The sequence below is a fragment of the Lissotriton helveticus genome, chromosome 4_1 (genome assembly GCF_964261635.1).
Source record: "Lissotriton helveticus chromosome 4_1, aLisHel1.1, whole genome shotgun sequence".
In the NCBI taxonomy this organism is placed as follows: Eukaryota; Metazoa; Chordata; class Amphibia; order Caudata; family Salamandridae; genus Lissotriton; species Lissotriton helveticus.
In genome coordinates, this window is record NC_136063.1 from 1,378,227,179 (window position 1) to 1,378,239,663 (window position 12,485).

The window sequence follows — 12,485 nt, forward strand, 5'->3', positions numbered from 1 at the left end:
TAACAAATATCTTGTTTAGGTTGCTAAAATCATTGCATTAAGATGCTGTCTGCTAGAAATTCACGCCGTGTTATTTGGGGCTCGGTATAATTATAGAGTGTGTAATCAGGAGCTTGACTAGGAAAACACATTATACAGTATTTGTTATTCAAAGTAAGGATATATCTCATGACTATGAACTGTACAGCTTGTAGCTTGACTCCAGGATAGTTCTTACAGTCATTGCTTATTACAAATATCACACCGCAGATCAGCTGCTGATAATATTATTTGTTTAAGAATTTGCCAATCCTTGTGTATAACCTTTTATGTAATATATGGGATAATTGATGTTAAACTTTCGACGATCTCTAGAACAGCTAGGAAAAAATAGCACTTATAATGGTCTATGCACTTTTTGTAATTATTTACTTTTTCTTTTGAAACTTTCTGTTGTGTTTCATCGTCAATGCATGTTGGTACATTCCCAAGCAGTAGGGAATCTGGGAATGATGATGATAGAGTTGGGATTGATGTTGATTGCTCTGTTAGCCTGTAAATTGTATGTCCATGTTGTTGGGACCTTTCTGAAAAGACTTGTTCCTCCTCCATTCCAAAGCACCTCAACAAGAAACAAATTGCACTAGTCATAAATGGGCTTTGGTTCATATAGAAATATTTCTTATTGCTTATTGCATGTTATTTCTTTGTAATTATGTGAGTCCGAGTTTGTTCAAAGAGACTATGACATGACCATATGGTCTAAATGCAGTTCACCTATGCATTTTTTTTAAATAGAGCTTTATTCAGTTTTTAAAAGAGAACAAACAGTGTAGGTCATACATTTGTGCAAAGATGCCCATTTTATAAAGAGTAGTCTCCTATCTAAGCGGGGAGTTCCCCTCAGTGACTGTGTACTGAGTAAAAACTGTTAGGAGTATGGGTTAGCAAATTGTGCCATCTTGTAACAATATTAGCATATTTCTAGGTGTAACATACAGGTGTAACTGACTACATACTTAGTGCTCATTTATCGGATTGGTGGCTCAGGGCAGCGCAGCAAGTAACTTTGCTCTGCTGCCCTGCGCCACAGGGAAAAGGCAGGAATTCACTGAGAAATAAAGATATTTCTCCTTGTTATGCCTGCCCTGGAATGCATACGATTTTGATACAATCAAAGGTTTACAAGTCCATGTACAGCTGGGACTGGGAATGTGTCATAAATCCATGGGAGTTGCGTGGGAACACATACTGCAATGCCCATGGAATTCCTCCCTTGCGCAGAGAAAGGCGATTTGCACTATGTTGCCCTACTCAGGATATATGAGGCCACTCAAAGCCACACTACGCACCAGTTCTGATCCACATAACCGTGCGGATGTGCCAGTTGGAGAGAGGATGCATGGGTTTTGCTAAAACAAGCACTTGAGGTCTTACTTCCAAAAGCCCAGGACTAGGGTAGCAACTAAACATGGGCGGATTTTGCGGATTGGCAATCCGCGAACTTGCGTATTTACGGATTCGCAATCCGCGAAGATCCGCGAACTCTAGCGGATTTGCGGATTTTTCCGTTTTTTGTGTTGGCGCGTGTTCGCGCCGATTTTGGGACAAGTTCGCAATTGCGAACTTACTTTTCGGCTTGCAACGGCCGCGACTATGTTGTTTCTACGTCTGGTTTATCACAGGTTCACAGCACCCTCTGTTTCACCACTGCCACCCTCTGGGACACCCATGCCACCCTCTAGTACATCCTCACTGGCACCTATTAGGTTTATTTATCACTGTAGATTATGGTGGTTGAAAAAAGCAAGCACACCTGCCCTTCTTCAACTGCCATCAATTAATTTGTGTTTCATTAATGTGTCAGTAATTTTGAAAGTTCCAGTCTGGCTGGCACCTGCTTCCTTCCTTATCTGTAATTTGCTTTTTGTTGCAGTGAATTTTTTTTTTCACAGGACCTTTATGGTGCTATTCTATGAGCCTGCTGTTTGGGTCATAGCAGGGTCATAGAATAGTTGCAAACTCTGGAGGGGCCCATCAGGAAGCACTACCTTGAATGTTACTAATGTTAAGTTTGAACTTTTGCACCTGCTCATTGCTTTCAGTTTAGCTAAAATCGTTTTTTCTGCAATTTCGCGCGTTTTTTGGGGCGCGAATCCGTGCGAGATCGATTTCGGAAGCCGCGAATACGTGCGAATACAAAATTGTTTTTGTTGCGACGTGTATGTTCGCGTGATCTTGCGCGTGTTCGCGAGGCGCTTCTAGCTATACGTTTGCCAAGTTACCCTATCGGTCGTACACGGGCGCGGCCATCTTGTTGGCGTGACGTAATTCCGTTTCCGCCCGCTATGTGTAATCTCGCAAAGTGTGCTGCTCGCTAGTACAATTTCGCGCGTACTCGCAAGGAAAATCTCGCGCGAACTTACCCACGCGGTCGTGAACGGGCGCGGCCATCTTGTTTCTCATTCATTGCTATGGTTCTGGGCATGCTTTCTCTATCCTCTCTCAATCTCTGCCATCCTTTGCTTGTTTGAAGTTTTTTTGATCTAATTTTACTTATTATCTAACCCTCTATTTTTCTAGCTCTATATTTTTGTGTTTTCTGCAGCTTTTAGTTACTTTTAAACTACTTTTTTAAACTCTTTTCTTTTCTTCTTCACTATTCTATTTCTTCTTTATCATTTAAGTTTATTTCTGCCCAGACCATGGTAAAGGGAGCCGGGAAGCACCCTGAGAAGGGGAAGGGTCCCGCACCCCGTGCCCGGCTCCCGTGCGGGCGTTTAAGGGGGGAGCAAGTGGTCCCGAGGGAGATCTTCAGCGCGGAGGAAGTGGCGGCACTGATCTTCCACGTCCAGCGCCGCCTCCCCAAGACGATCCTGGGAGGCGGCAAGATCGCGACCGGCTATGGCATCCGGGAGCGTCGCAAGCGGTGGGAGAAGGTGTGCCGGGCCATGTACAAGATCTCTGGGGTCCGGCGCACATATAACCAGGCCACCCACCGCTGGACCGATGTCATGGACCGGGAGCGGGACTTGCTGGACGCGCTCGGCGTAGAGGTCCCCGGGCTTGGTGAGTAGTAGTAGTAGTACATTTACTACTCTGTTTTATCCTGCTCTGTTATTTGCAAATCTTTGTTCTTTACCAAGAGCAATAATGCTGCCGATTACATTGAGGTAAATTATATTTCAAAATCTTCTATGCATTTCAGGTGCACTGCTCTCCTTCTCAGTAGCCTTGCTTGCTACTATGCTTCTTTGTTTTGTATGTTGTGTTCAGAAGCATTTCATTGGCCTGAGAAATTATGTATGAGTGTACTGTAAAGAAAAGAACTGCGTAATGCTAGACAGTAAGGGTCATATTTTCAATTACCGGCGCATCCCTGCAAAGTAGCAGGGATGCGGCAGTAATTGTGTGCCATGCCACCACCACCCATTGGCCCAAAACGTCACAGAAGCCTTACGCATCTGTGCCGTAAAGGCAGCGCATTGCTGGAGTTGCGTGCCAACGATGGCGCAGCTCCAGCAATGCTCTGGGGTACCCTATCTCCCCAATGCTGCATCAAGCCGTACGTCGGCTTCAAGCGCGCAGGGTTTGAGTCATGCATCATTGTCCTAAAAGTGACTGATTGACATCTTGTAGATTTCCCTCAGCCACTTTTAGGATTCGTTCCTGCGCAGGTACGCCCTCCCTTGCGCCGGAACGCCCCCTGATGGCGCAGGGCTTTACAACGTGATGCATCGCCCATATGCCCATATGTGTTTTTTTTTTAATATATACGCCGCACCAACACCATGGCGAGTCTTTTGTTCTGCCGCTGCGTCAGAAAAGGCACGCAACAATGGAGGAAAATCAGCCGCAACTTCCGCAAGGGACTTATAAATCAGCCCCAACAGACTGAAGTCCAGTCCTTCCTTTAGACAGTCACATGGCTATAAGAAGAAATAGTGGCGGTGGTGGCGGGTGGATTGATAGTTTGAGTATTCACTGATCTGCAAGCAGGATGGACTTTGTCTGTCACGTGTTGCGCACTGCTGCCTGCAGTGCCAGGCCTAGGCAAACCTCTTTAGTAGTCTGTTTATTGAGTTACATAGGAACTTTCTAAGTCAACGTTCCGCAAATCAGGCAATACGAATAACGTAGTATACCACATGAGATAGATCCCGTGGAATAGTTGTCTATCTATTTGCTATTTTTCCAAAATATGTTGTTATTGTTCTTTTGAAATGTTTGATTTGGTTGAAAAATCTCATCCATGTTTTCTGGTTTTTCTTTCTTTCATGTTGTACATCAGCTCCCCCCAAGGGCAAGAGGACACAGGAGGAGGGTGCTGAGGATGCAGGCCAGGATCGGGCAGGCGAGGGCTCCTTTGCTGGCCCCAGTAAGTTTACATTTTAATAAACAGTACCTATTTTTTCCTAGCGTTCCTCATTCGATTTTTTCTAAATCGTCTTTGATCTTCTTGTAGACTGGATATAAATTCTTATCCTGCCTCGAATATGACTCCCTGTGGTATTACTAGACTATTCTTATTAGTCTGTCTGTGTAGCTAACTAAGATTGGACATTTGGCAATTCCATTGGACTCCCATTATATTCAGCAATACCTCTATGCACTGTCTCCTTACTGACTAGATAGTGTGGCAGAGTCATTCAGCTCCCGAAGTCACCGATTATAGATCCCCAATGATCTCTAGATTATCGTACGCAGGACAAGAGAGTAGTACGGAGTCACAGCACAGTCAAGAAGTGTCAGAGGCACTCATGCTTGCAAAAATTCCAAAACCTTTAGCTCATCCACTCTAGTCTAGAGGAACAAAAACCACAGAGTCTATTTAAGTTTAAAAGCTTTATTAAAAGTAAACACATTTATTAAAATCTACTTTGTCATAAAACTATTTAACTGTAAACGGAAAAGTGGTTAGTGCTGACGATTAATTGGACACATTTCTTGTGGTCGAGCCGAACTCTCACCTAGTTTGAACTTGATCCTGGTCGTGTTCTTAGGACTCAGGAGTCAAGCTTCTGTCTGTTAGGAGAAAAAGTGGTGCGTGTTAAAAATCAAAAGCAAGCATTCATCAGTTGTGCATAAAAGTGCAGCAAGACAACAGCCTTCCCTGGAAAATGGGACATTTTTACTATGGAGTAGACAGTCACAAATTATTACATTGTATTCTGTTTTTTTAACATTTCTCCTAGACCAAATATTATATAGTAGTGAGTGGTGTATTCTAACATTCTTAAATGTACTTTGTAGGTGTAACATCTGGTGACGGGGCCAGCGCGGAGGTGGCTGTGTTGGACCAGGACTCGGAGGCCTCTGGGGAGGAGGCGGCGGTAGAAGAGCTGGTGGCCGTTCCTGTGGGGGATCAAACGGTGGTGGCGGAAACAGGTAAGCTATATATTCCTTACTTATTGAGATTGAAGACTGCATAGTGTGCTTTCTGCACGGGTGTATTACAATTACAAATCAACCAGGTAGTAGCCTCCTCGAAATGTACTTCGACTTAGCTGTGAAGTTTTTGGTGAGAAGAATCCCAATAAGTTCTTAGACGAACGTGATGGATGGGATGAACGAAAAGCGAAAGAAGGGTGTAAGTAAGTGGGACGCGAACTTGTATGATGGCTGGCAAAGAAGAACGATATGTGTTTGCTTGGACCCAGAGGTGGCTGGGAAGGAAAGAATATGGTATGGTGCATGGCTGGGTCAATGATGAAGCAAGGATGGGTGGAAGGACAGCAGCCTGGGTGGGTGAAACAGAAACTGTATGTGTGCGTATACTTTGACTGAATGGATGCCTGGAGCATGGTATTCTCTGACTCTTACATAGCACATGTGTATCTAGAGAGAGTAGATGGTCGCCAGGTGAAGTAAGTGTTACCTTGAAGAGCATGTACCACCGCACCCGCACGTCCGTCCCAGTGCAGGGAAGGCAAGGAAAAGAAATTGTAAATGTGTCCAATACTACCATGAATAGTAGCAGTACTTTGTATTGCGTTTGCATTCACAGCATATATCTGGTTATTACGGTGGACACTCCGTACCTCTCTTAATAACTTTAGTTTACTTGTAGTACGTCATTCATGTGTGGGTGTATCACTGTTCACTCAATATTAAGCAAAGCACCTAAAGTCATCTCATCTGTCATTAAATACGTCCCATGTGAAGTGATAGATAATCAAATTAGTTAGCTTCTTCAGTTTCCTTTTCTAGTACTCATTTGCACTGTAGGGTGAAAGGTAAATTAATTAAGCAGTAGCCCTTGTAACAGAGTATTCTCAGTGCCACCCGTAATAGAAAAGTAATAGCTTCACCACCTGCATGTACTGGACCGGTACAGTAACGCAAGTCTGTCTCAATCATCATGGTGTGCAACTTTTTTTCTCGGGTGCAACTTCACTGTGCTGTGTCCATGTCATTCTGCCGGCTTGCATAAGATAACGTACCCATTTCCCTAAACAAGAGAGAAGAAGAAGAATAAGACTGGTGTACTGTCATAGTCGACTGTAATGGAAGTCCATAGTGGTCGTAGAATTAGTTCATTAAACTACCACTACTGTTAGAGCAAGGATGCAGAAGTGGGAGGTTACATAGATACTGTCCTCAATAGTTATGTACTGTGCTTTCAATTTGCTACTTGTACTCTGTGACCCAACTTTCGGCTCAATCACTTTGTGTTATTAATAAGGAGCATTGGTTACAGACTATGTCTTTCTTTCTTCATATAGTTGCTCCTTCCAAATCAACAACAAGGAGGGAGCAGGCTAGATTGGCCCGGCAACGGAGGCTGGAGGCCACAGTCGCCGAGTATCGGCGGCTGGTGGCCCTGGAGGAGGAGGAGGACACGCAGTCGAGCGGGGCAACATCCTCGACTGTGACCACTGCATCCTCCTCCGTGACTAAGCCAGCGGGACCGAGCCGGGCTAAGAAAGCCGACCGCCACCGCCAAGCAACCGAAATACCAGCTGCCCCCCACAGGAGCTGCAAGGAACGCCAACGCCGCCTACGAGTCCGCATGTCCAACCTGGAGCAGGAGGTCCTGAGGTATAAGAACTTGGTTAAGGGCCTCCGCTCCGAGCTTGCCACCCTCCGCAAGGAGTATGATGCCCATGCCGCATCATGCACCAGCACCAGCACCCTCCAGTAGTGGAGTGTCCCTTGCCCTTTTTTTATAGACTTTTGGGGGGTGGGATTTGGGAGTTGGGATCGTTTTGGGACGTTTCAGAGACAATCGTTGGGGTTAGGGTGGGTGAGGGAGATTATTTTGTTAGGGCTAAATAAATATATTTTTCAACTTTATCTGACCATACCTGTTTTTTACTGCTTTTCAGTCTGGTGGGTGGGGGGTGGGGGGCGGGGGTGTAACAGTAACTTTGTTTTCCTGAACAGTCGTAGGACTTTAGTGGTACAACCGTCAATCTCTTGTCTACTCCGAAATAATACTCCATTATACTACCTCCCACCAAACGCTTATCTTACCTGTAATTTGTGTTAGAAATTAGGGCTAGGCCCAGGGCTGGCTCCAGGTGAAATGGGGATTAACGTTGTCAATCCTGGGCGGGTGACATTTCCTCATTGCGGTGGTACTAGTGGTGTGACACAGTGGCAGTTGCATGCCTATGGAAAAAAAGAAAACGAAACCTTGTTTGTCCTCCTTACTGTAGCATTACAACGGTTACGGTACGATCGAGAAAATAGCAGGTGACAGTACACTAGAACAGTGCCATAATGTAGCCTAACAAATGGTAAAGTATTTGCTTGCAAGTATAACTAGTACTTGCGTTGAATTTATTTGACATTGGCTACTACTACTAGAAGATATAGTACTGAAGCTGAGTAAGTCTAGAAGATATCCTCGTATTCCTTCACCAGCCTGTTGCTGCTATCACCTTATCCTCCCCAGCAAGTGTGTGGAATTATTGATGTCATTTTAGTCAGACATCAAGCAAAACAACACAGCCCGGGGGAAGAGGGTTAGGGTTTGTAAAATGGATGGGAATGGGGGTTTCTTTTTGGGTAGGTTTTGTTGAGAGAAGAAAAAAAAAGCAGAGCATGGACAAACAATAATTGAAGATACAGAGTTTACAGACAATCTTTGGTTACAAACTAAAGGTAAGCACATGCAGTCACACTCATAGAATAAAAGACAACAATGGATACTGTATCTGTATTGCGTATGTTGTTGGAGTTGTCCTGTTGAAATTGGTAAGTAAGTTGCATGCAGCAAACAATTCCTCTTATTGGCGGCACTCCTCCATTCCAGCTGACGCTTCGTCCATCAATGTGGTGGTGACCACTGACAGAAGAGACACCCTGTCCACTGCCTGCCTGGCGGATGTTGACTGAAACCCGGCCTGTAATTATTGAACGGAAAACAGGAAGTGCTATTACAATACCACTGATAAATAAATAAAAGGTATGTACGCTGTGTGGTTCAAAAAGTGACACTTTGATTTCCCTAATAGACAGTACAATATTTTTGAAATTGCGTGCTCTGTCTGAGTCACCTTTTTAAGGATCAATAAGTATGGCCAAAATATTATAGCGGATCTTTCCCCTCAAGGTGGGTGTACTACTGTGTTTTAGAACAAAATTTGACCTTCCCAGCAATGCTCCCACCAAGACCCTTACTAAAGCCAGTCGCAAAAATGTAGAAGAACCCCAATCATATCTCCAAAAACGATGCCTAGCAGAAAAATGGTTACAAAACGTACTTTGAAAGTAACAGTAGGCCCAAATACAGACCGTGGATTGTATTCAAACCACTTGCAAGCAAGCAAAAGTATCCATAGCCAGCATCGCTCCAACAGTGCTCTACAACAACAGAACCGCGTTGCAATAGAACCCCCCTAAACACATGCAATCCTGCTGCTAGGGCTAACCCTAACGAACCCTAACTTACAAAAAGTGCCAAAACTGGTGTTTCCTTATGGATTTTGTCCAACAAACTTCTAGCCGGTATTAGACCTTCCCAGGAATGCCCCAGGCAAGACCCGCCAACCCACCCGCAAAAAAACACCCGACACAACACCACCAAACAGCGAAAAAGCTAAATCTCATACTTACAATGTCTCTCGGCCTTCGGTCCAAACGCGGCGCTGTGCAGCTAGGTCGTCATCATCATCAATCATCATAACTCCTGTTTTCCACCACGGATTTCCTGAAAAGCAAATGCAATCAAGATTAGACTGTCGCAGCAGTGCTTCGACAGAGACCCCGGCCGCAACCTACCCACGAACAGCAGGAAGCCCCCCATAACGCTACATTGAGCAAGATGTCTGAAGAAATGGCAAAAAAAAGGCTGTTCCTTATGGATTTTGTCCAAAACACTTGTATCCGGTATTAGACCTTCCCAGGAATGCCCCAGGCAAGACCCGCCGACCCACCCGCAAAAAAACACCCGACACAACACCCCCAAACAGCGAAAAAGCTAAATCTCATACTTACAATGTCTCTCGGCCTTCGGTCCAAACGCGGCGCTGTGCAGCTAGGTCGTCATCATCATCAATCATCATAACTCCTGTTATCCACCACGGATTTCCTGAAAAGCAAATGCAATCAAGATTAGACTGTCGCAGCAGTGCTTCGACAGAGACCCCGGCCGCAACCCACCCACGAACAGCAGGAAGCCCCCAAAACGCTACATTGAGCAAGATGTCTGAAGAAATGGCAAAAAAAAGGCTGTTCCTTATGGATTTTGTCCAAAACACTTCTATCCGGTATTAGACCTTCCCAGGAATGCCCCAGGCAAGACCCGCCGGCGCCAACCCACCCGCAAAAAACCACCCGACAACACCCCCAAACAGCGAAAAAGCTAAATCTCATACTTACAATATCTCTCGGCCTTCGTTCCAAATGCGGCGCTGTTCAGCTAGGTCATCATCATCAATCATCATAACTCCTGTTTTCCACCACGGATTTCCTGAAAAGCAAATGCAATCAAGATTAGACTGTCGCAGCAGTGCTTCGTCAGTCACCAAAAATTACACACAAACCCCCGGAACCCCGCCAAAGAGCACCTCAAAGGCAAGCAAGTCAGCAAAAACGGCAAGAAATTTCCACCTCATATTTGGTCCAAAACACTTTTGTCCATTATTAGAGCTTCACAGCAATGGGCCCAAATCCGTCAACTCACCCGCAAAGAAGTACAACACCCCCACAAGTGCTGAGTCTTTCTTCATTGTGCGTAATCCAGCACTCTGCTTGGAGGGAAATCGCAGTCTGGAGGAGGAGGATAGAGGAGCATGTTCTTCAGAACTTGTGAACCTGAGGAATGTAGACTGCGGCACCTTCAAATCAATAAGCAAACAAGTGAAGACAGTTCTGATGATGGTCTTGTTTTTGGGATTAGGTGATTAAAGTTTGAATTAAATTAACTGTGCAAAACAAAGAAAGAGAGACACAAAGCACACAGGAATAAAAGTGAATAAGGACGAAAAAGAAAGTTCTTGATTGATTGTCTCATTTTCAGGGCTCGGTGTCAGGGAATAAGAACAAGATTTCGTCATCATACTCTGCGAATTCAGGCTGGATGAGGTCAGTGGCACCGAACAGAGAAAAAATCCCCTCATCTACGTTGCTGTCCTCCTCGTCTTCATGCGGCGTGCTTTCTCGTACTTTGTAATCTGGTGGTATGAGGTGCTGATTCATCTTGATCATTGTCAGCCGCTCCACATTTTTGGGCGAGAGGCGGCTCCGTTTGGGAGTTACAATGCCACCAGCAGCACTGAAAACACGTTCAGAAGACACACTTGCGAGTGGGCAAGACAAATAGTTTATAGCCAGGTTGAAGAGCTGTGGCCACAATTGTTTTTTGCCATGCCAATACTGCAATGGCTCATCATTAAGGAAGACCTCTGTTGAGTCATTCAGATAGTCCTGCACCATTGACTCAAGGTCATCAACTGTTCCTCCACTTTGCTTACTTTTTGCTGTGCCTGTGACATTTTTTCGAGAACCATACCCCATCAAACTTAGCCAATCCTCCTCCCCAGCCACTGTTAGTGTTGTCATTGTGTGTGGTGCAGATGATCCAGTTGCCGGTGTCTTTAACGGCTGAGAGGTCACTTGTGCCCCAGCCACAGGTGCAGAAGTGGATTCTTGTGACTGCGGATGGCCTGCTGATGCTGATGCTGATGTACTGGCTTCTCCTTCAATAACCTGCCGTTCTTTTTCAAACCTCTTGGCTGACCAGGCTAACCAATGTTTGTACTTTTGAACATCTGCATCAGCGAAAGGAAAGAATGCGTTGTCTGCTAGCGCCTTTTTGTAGCGTGGATCCAGAATAGTAGCACAAATGTAATGCTGATCTGAGTTGATGTTTTGAAGACGTTCATCACCACGTAGGCGATGTAATAATTTCTCAGACAAAATGAAATGGTTTTTTTTTTTTCATCTTTTTCAAACTCAGAAGAAACCGCCATCAGTTGGTGCTCCAGTATGCACAACAATGGGATAGCTTTTCCCAAATTACAGTCCTCCTGGCTGACTGCACGCGTGAAGAACTCAAAAGGAGCAAAGCATGTCTGTCAGGCTTTTAACTATGGCCCATTGCGCCTTACTCATCCGCAGGTCCTCCTTCTGAGATGGAGCCTCTGTCAAGAAATAGTGATCGAGTACCGTATACTGCTCATACAGACGCTCAAGCATGTAGAAGGTTGAGTTCCAACGTGTTGCCACCTCCTGGATGAGTGCTTTCACTGGCATTCCACGTTGAAGTAGCAGTCTCCGCAGATGCTTCCGGGCCTTAAAAGAATGGCTGAAATGGTTGCACATTTTGCGGCAGGTGGCCATTACCTCGAACGCTGGACTCTCTTTATCACTCAAGAATTTTTGAACTACCAGGTTGATACAGTGCGCCAAACACGGCACTCTAACATGGTCACCAATGAACATGGCCTTAACTACATTGGCGCCATTATCCGTGGAAACATAACCAATCTTGCGTTTTAGGGGGGATAGCATTGTCAAGACCTTTTTGTCAAACTCTTCCAAAAGGTTTTCTGCTGTGTGACTTTTCTCCAAGCCAAACATGGCTAGTGTTGCATGTTTCCGAGCAGCTTTGAAAACTTGGTCCGGGTCAACACCTGCGTTTAGCTTTGCTTTAACACCTGAAAAAGAGACCCAGTGTGCAGTGATGCACATGTAATCATCGCCTGGGCCACTGGTCCACATGTCTGTTGTCAGATGTATTGTGTGAACAGCACTCTTCTGCAAAGCTGCCCCAATCGCCTGCAGCACATCTTCATGTAGTGCTGGAACCGCAACTCTGGCAAAATAGAACCGGCTCGGAACCTTCCATTTAGGGCAGAGCGTTGCAACTAATTCAAGAAAACCTACCGCTTCTACAAAAGAAAAAGGTAGAAGGTCCACAGCTAGCATTTTAGCCAGCTTAGTGTTATACAGACGCGTCAGTGGGTGGTTGCGTTCATATGGCACGTCTGAAGTAAGCATTGTTCTAATGTTGCCCTGGACCAAGCATTTACGGGCTGATAATGACTTCGTTGACC